This window comes from Phoxinus phoxinus (assembly GCF_949152265.1).
Source record: "Phoxinus phoxinus genome assembly, chromosome: 2".
Classification (NCBI taxonomy): domain Eukaryota; kingdom Metazoa; phylum Chordata; class Actinopteri; order Cypriniformes; family Leuciscidae; genus Phoxinus; species Phoxinus phoxinus.
Window position 1 is genome coordinate 38731085 of NC_136877.1, and position 7945 is coordinate 38739029.

Consider the following 7945-nt stretch of genomic DNA (forward strand, 5'->3'; position numbering starts at 1 on the left):
ACTTTGTTCTGGTGAAATGCAATAACTTCTCCAGAACAATATCTGTTCACTGCACAACCTCCATTTTCTCCATTTTAAAAAATCTTTTGAGAAAATGAGATTTCATTGCTCTTTAGACCAACATTACATAAAAAGATACACTGTAAAAATATCCTATTCAATTTATGGTAAAAAAAAAAAAAAAACTGACAGCTGCGATTTGCCAGTAATTCATCATAAAAAATATGGTGAAACCGTTTCAGGAGATGACATATTGGCCAGTATTATGTTAACTTATAACTGTGTATTTCATTAAGTGATATACTGTCAAACATAAGTTTGACAGTATTTTACAGTAAATCTACATATAATGTGATGTTAAACTATGCAGTTTGTTTTTTACCATATTAAGAATTTACAAACAATTGTTGCAGTGTAGCAATAATATATCACAAAATCTTGAATACTTAAAGGGGTGGTGGAGTATGATTTCACTTTTCTAACTTTAGTTAGTGTGTAATATTGCTGTTTGAGCATAAATAACATCTGCAAAGTTACAATGCTCAAAGTTCAAAGAAAAGGAAGATATTTGCTTTAAAATAAATAGTTTTTTAAGGACTACAACAAACGGCTGGTATGGACTACACGACATTCCTCACGGGTTAGTAACATCACCAACCCACCCTAACCCACCTATTTTGTACATAGACCCCGCCCCCGGGAACACGCAGTCCATGTTGAGAAGAGGAAGAGTTGTAGTCGAGCACATTTGTGAGTCTGCTTAAACTGTAACATCCGTATTTTCACATGCAATAGAAAGTCACTCTGTGTGCATCTCACAACAGTTCCTATACGAGCGATTTATAGATTATCATGACAGAATATGATAATTGAAGATAGTTAAAGGGACACTAAGTATCGTTTTAGGTATTTTATTATCTAAAATCAATATTTTTATTCATAAATATGTCCTCAATGGTGTACAAATACCTCGGCCAATTATCTGACTTATCCTTATAAATGAAGAATTAATTATCTTTATATACATGGGATGGGTAGGTCCCAGGGGGGCAGTGTTTCGGAAGACACTGAAGCATCCCCGGGCGCCGCCATTGGCTAGCGGACCCCCACCTGCTGTTAGCATTCCATTGACTCCCATTCATTTTGGCGTCATTTTGACAGCGAATAACTTTACATCTGAGGCGTTTAAAGACACCGCTTGTCCATTGTTTATTTCTAAAGAAACACGAAAATGTATAAAAGGCTCCATTACCTTGTATCTTACGTTATGGCCCCGTAGAAGCAGTTTTTGTAAAAATAGGCTAACGATTGCGTCATAACCGCGCGACTCTGTCGCACAAGTCGAGAAATTACTGTATGGACAGGCAGAGAAGCTCGCAAGCAATCGGGAGGACGTGGAGGCATAAAGTCAAAGGAGAAGCCCATAGTGAGTGATAAAGTTGCTCCCGCTGCTAGCTCATGGACAGCTAATGCTCACGCTCTCCGCCTCTGCAAGATTCGGAAGGGAATGATTCAGATTTCTCTCGGCACAGCTACTAGAAGACCTACAGGTTGCTCACGTCACATCTACGTCGTCAAGCTCAGTTTGAGTCTGCGCAGTTCGCCTGGCGATCAGGAAGTGAGTGCTTCTAATTGACTTCACTTCTCTCCGTTGAAACCTATGGGGTCGCTGTGTCCAGTTTATATACTGTCTATGGTAGGTCCACGGAGGCTTCCATGTAGTTCCGCCATCTTGCAAAACTATAATAGCAGAGAGGGACAAAAAGTACTAAGCCAACGCGTTTCTACAACGCGTTTTCGTTCAGAGCCAGCCGAAACCATGCAGAAACGCAGGTGCAGAGCAGTGAGAGGCGCTTGAAACTGCACCGGCAAGTTTAAAAGCCTGGATTGCATTGTTATTATGGACCAAACATATGCCAAGCCACAGGAGAAGAAAACATCGTCGCCAAAAAAGTCAAAAATAGAACGTAAAATGCGTGGGATTTCCCCCTTTCTGGTCAATGTATCCCTGCTCCCCTCAAAGTGATCATAGTGCTAACAGACGGATCACAAAACTTATCACGGATACGTGGTTTGATTAAAGTAAATTTTATTTTAAAATGATTACTCACTCACTCTTGAGCGTCTGGCGCGAGTGATTTCAATGTACAGACGCGTTTATGCGCGTCTAGAGGTCCTGCGGCGCGGTGTTTAGCGCGGCGCGGTAGACGCAAGCCTCATTCCACTCCAGTTTGCGCGAATGAGGCGAATTGCTATCACAGATAATGTCTTTTCTATCATTTCACTGTAGCTCAGCATCGTGATGTAAAGTTAACGTTATTGCATGATCACAGTTCATATGTGTGGGGAAAGATAAGCTATTAGAGTAAAAATATTGCGTTAGGCTACTTCAGTTAATAAGAAAAAAGATTTTACAATTCCTGCACATGCAGTGATGAAGTTCATGTTCTCATGATTTATTTTTATGAATAACAATGTTTCAAAACATCCCCCCTCGACGAAGTGCTATTAGAAGACATCCTGTCAAAGCTTTTTGGTACATATCGCCTACCGTAGATGCAATGCGCATTTGAAAAAGCGAGGCGCTGGAGAGCAAAATTAGTTTGGATGCAAAATATGAATTCACCACTAGATGGGAGTAATTCCTACTTAGTGTCCCTTTAAGGCCACATCAGCTACATAAATTCATCAACTAACCATTCAGAGACGTCCTGTTGCAGTCTAGGGCCGTTTCTCAATATGCGTTCTTGTCTGTACTTGTGTTCTTGTGTTCTTGTGAAACGTCATCAGTCGCTGCCCAAGTACTGTTCCAATTCAAAAGTTCACATCTAGCCAAGTCCAGTTCAAATCCCCGGATGTGTTCTTGATCCGCCCTTTTACCGAGGATGCATGTAGAGGTGACTTGTGCAGACTTGAGACAGACAGGTATCCCAGAATGCATCTCGTCCCACCAAGCGTCAATGGCAGAGGAGAAAACCCGCGTAATATCAAAATACTACTGTTATCGTGTCACGACATGTAATTCTAAGAGTGTTTCAGTCGAGAATGTAGTTGTTTAAAGCTCAAATCTGTGGTTTATTTATAAAGATAGCGCCTATTTGAAAAATGTATCTGACGTTTTCGGAGTTGTGAGATCCAGGCAATCACCGGGCGCTCAGCGCTCAATAACCCCAACTGGAACAGCTTTTCTTCGGCTAGTGCTTCTGCTGTTTGCCGCTGGCTCTGGTGTCTAGTCTAGTGGTTAAACATGAGATATAATTCGTCTTGTGTATATCTAACGGGCGATCTTTGGTCTCATCAATCTATAATTTGTTCCATGGCAAATCGTTTTGGCTGAGGGCAAAGTGAAGTTTCATAATTTTATATATTTAGGCTATTTAACTTGAGCTATCTATAGGCTATTTTAAGCTGACTTATGTTTGACTGAATTGTTTCCTTTATTTATTTTTATTTACTTATACTTTTATACTGGATATCAGATCATTAAAACGGACATTTAACAAAAAGAGTCAGGGTTGTGTAATTTTATTTTAGGCTATATATTTTAAAATATATATAATATTTTTTATATTAATTTTATTATACATTCTCTTCACTGTACATGTATAATAAAATAAAATGACACAACCCCGTTTGTTTTTTAAATGTCAGTTTTAATGTTCAATAATGTTTAATATTTTTTTTAATGAAAGCAAAAAGAAGCAGGGTTGCGTTTTATTTCGTGTTGTTATGCAGTGAAGATAATCAATGTACACGTTGCCTGAACCACATTTGTGTGGCCATTTAATGTGTTTAAGATTTTTTTTTTTTATGAAAAGAGGCAGAGTGTTGTTTTATACCATATTTCGTTTTATTGTTGATTAAATATACATAAAGAGATAACCGGAGTAGCCAGAGCGTGCTGAGTGACGCGATCAAGAACGCCGCTGTCCCATTTGCAGAATAACCGGACTTGCGTCCTCTCGTCCTCGGGAGTTCGTTCTCCTAAGTCGAACTTGGCAAGTCTGAACTACCAAGGACGCAAGTCCGAAGTTTGCGTACTTGGTATTGAGAAACGGCCTAGATGTTTGTCACTTCTTCTTGAGTCTCTCCATCTTTGTCTGACTCCGTTTAAACATAAAAGGCAGATCAGTTTCTGTCATTTTAGTGTGTCTGTGTGAGATAATCGGAGCTGCTAACACACACAAGCTCTTGAAGCTCCGCCCTCTGTGCTGGGAGCAGCAGCTAATTTGCATTTAAAGGGCCAGACACAAACCGGTGCGTTTTGGCTCACCCTCAAAAAGTGACAACTTTAACATGCTATATAAAAATATTTGTGGGGTATTTTGAGCTAAAACTTAACACACACACTCTGGTGACATCAGAGATTTATTTGACATCTTGTGAAAATTTTAACATTGTGACCAAATTATGTTATTTTTCATGTTTGACTGATGAAGATTGTATTGGTTGAATGTTACACTTTTCAGTTTAAAGTGGACATGTGGCATTGTGTCCTGCCCCAGTATGTGTGCGTTATCCTGCACCTGTGCACAACATTTCTATTTATTTTTTTATCTGCGTGGCCACCACCATAGTAACTTGTCATATGCTTGTCAGAAATATTTTACGTAAGTTTATCATAAAAAGGTGTGCTTTTGGTCATTGTTGATAACAGTACTGTATAGGCCTGTTTTATGATTAATGTCTTCGTAAATTAGTATTTTATTACTTCTGTCCATAGCTGACACAAACATATTGCAGATAACAATGTACTGGTGTATTATTCAGAACCCTGTCATCAAATGATATCAAAGGCTAAAATATAGTTTGTTAAAATCTCCAGTAATTGTGGAAATAAAAATAGCTCTGGACTCTGGACCATGAAAATACCTTTACTGACTGAACTTTCAACCTGCCAACTGTTCATTAACCTTGATGTTTTATGAAGACAACATTTTATGAACACAAAAAGATGATTACTAGGTCATTCTGTTAAATATTTTTCACATATATGTGGAAAAACTTTAACATAATGACCCAGTAGTTATTTAAACTATAATTAAAAATCAGCTCACTTTGTCGTGTTATATTTGATGGTTATGAATATACAATCAAATGAGCTGAAGTGTTATGGGAGAGTGTTGGTGCACATTTTGTTTGTCATTATATTTGCGCCTCAAACTTTATACATGGATAAAGTTTATCAATCAAATTCCCCTATCAATCTGTTTCAAGTTTGTACTATGTACTACCTAAACTATGTAGTTTACTGTTGTTACAACCTGCTATTTTTTATCTAAAATTCATGAGTCATCAACTCACCAAGACTAAGGGGATTAACCACCAGGAGGAGCTCTAGAGCAGTTTGCTGAGGTTATATATAGCTGATGTTGCTGATAGATATATGGGACAGAGTGAAAAAAAGTTAGCAATAATGTGAAGTGGTTTTGTGGAATTGCACACACCAGCCACTAGGTGACCACTGGATTTAAATAAATCATATAACTTGTAAAGAGACATAAAAAAAATGCAAAGAACTACATGTCAAATCTAAAATAAAATAAAAATTCAGTTACAAACTACAATTAGTAAGTAAAACCACCCTGCACTGACTGTAAAATTCAAGCCGCTCTGCCATTTTACAGTGGCATACATGCGTTTCCACTCTTTACCCTGCTGGGGGAGCAGTCTCAAACAGACGCACCCTGGGTACAATTCTGCATATCGGCTTTTTGTGTTACTCTGTGTGATTTCTATCCACTTGAAGCACGACTAAGGATCTTGTATGCCTGCTGCCATCATTACTGTCATCATCATTATAGTAATACTTATCAGTATGATAGTATAGTATAATAATTATCATGATGCTTAAGGATTGATTCAGTACATCCATTTTTTAATGACTTTCATGTCTCACATTGGCCTAAATGTACTCAAATAAATACATTTCTTATTGGTGCATAAAATAATATTTTTGTTTCTGACTAAACATGTCATCTTCCTACAGGCGTAACTAGTTTTTGAATATCTTTACAAACATAAACAGCATTTTGGCCTCAAATTGCAGAAATTTACAGCAGTGAATTATGAGGCCAGATTTATTGGGGGCAGAACGAGAGCGGGAGAGAGAGAGAGAAAGAGAGAGATTAATGTGTCCATGCAATCACCAGTAGGCCAGCAATTAGATAATAGGTTGAGCTCAGCAAACAGATGCTTTTAACTGCCCTTATTGATTGCTCTGACAAGGTGCTTTTTTTTCTATCCACCATCTCTGTGCGTTTTTCTGTCTGCAGTTTTTTCACTCTATACTTGGCTTGGAAATACATGGATGCCATGGCTGGTGCTGATTTGGCAGGAATCACAGAATGCAGAACCAACAAAGAGGAAGATGGATTTACTCTGTATTAGCATTTAAAATGGTGCACTATAATTTTCCAATTAAAGACTAGAATATGCTCTAGGGAAGAGACGTACACTGATAGCAATGGGATATTATATAGACATAGCCACTCTTTTACCATACATGTTCAATAATAAAATTTAGTCAACACATTTATTACAATAATAAATATTCTACATGGATGACAGGAATGCGCTGATTGAGTCACGGTGTGACCCACACTCTAATATCACACAGGTCCCAATGTTAAGGGGATACACTAATGTCAGTACAGATCCCTTGATGGACATTGACTTAAGTAAATATAAACTGTAAGGTTGCAGGCAGTACTGAGCTCTACTGAGATGGTTTACAACAGGTAGAGAAACTCAAATCTTCATCATGCTAGTTCAGTATAGGCCCATAATTAATCTGATTACTTTTTTTGCCTTTTCTGTGCTGATCGTACTAAATCTGTGGGATAGATGTAGATAAAACGTGTTAATCTGAACTGAGAGTACCACACTCTTATGTCTAGCTAAAAGCATTACTCTTTATCAAAATGTTTAAACATACAAGTGAGGGGCATGACATTCAAGTACTTCAATTATGTGGAAATTAGTTTCTGCTGAGTTCTGTGGGAGCAGATTCTGTTTGGGCCTGGTCATTAGCAATGAAAGTGAGGAGGAATAAAGGAATGTGGGGAAATAAGTGTGTAGAGTGGAATGATATTAGCCATCTCAACACTAGCAAGGTGGATGATAATAGATTCTGCATGACACATTTTCTAGGTAAACCGTAGGTTTAACGGTAGGTAAAAACAAGCTGTAAACATGGACAAGAGACAACTTAAGTCCCTTAAAGTAATTGAGATATAGCTCCACTCTTCCATGCATTGTGTTGTTGTGTGATAAACTAGTGGTATCAAGGCAGGGCCATAACCTGATGAAGATTGGATCAGCACTGTAAATTGACACAATCTTATCTGAAAAAAATATGTATGACCGTAGAATCAAATATATAGATAGACAAACATATGCATGCTTATCTTTTGAAAAGATAGCTAGGCCTAGGGTGATATCAGCTAAATTGGGCCACTTTTCGGTAAATCGTTTGGGACAATAATACAACACCATATATGCCCTTTCCATGTGTTTTTATGATTAATAATGACTGTTTTTTATCATTTTGTGTTGAAATTATTTAATAAAATATAATTATTTAGGCCCTACAGTTCTTGAAACATCAGCTGTGCCAACTTTTTTTGCATGAGCAGTTTCAGGTAAAATGGGCCAGCTGTTCAGGTAAAATGGTCCAGCTGTTCAGGTAAAATGGGCCAGCTGTTCAGGTAAAATGGGCCAGCTGTTCAGGTAAAATGGTCCAGCTGTTCAGGTAAAATGGGCCAGCTGTTCAGGTAAAATGGTCCAGCTGTTCAGGTAAAATGGGCCAGTCAAACTGCAAAGGGAAATAGTAATTTATCATCAATTTTTAATTTTAAAACACAATTGCTTATACAGCCACATAACATTTAAAGTGCATTAAACAAAAATATTCATATGTGCCATTAAAAAAAAAAAAACATTT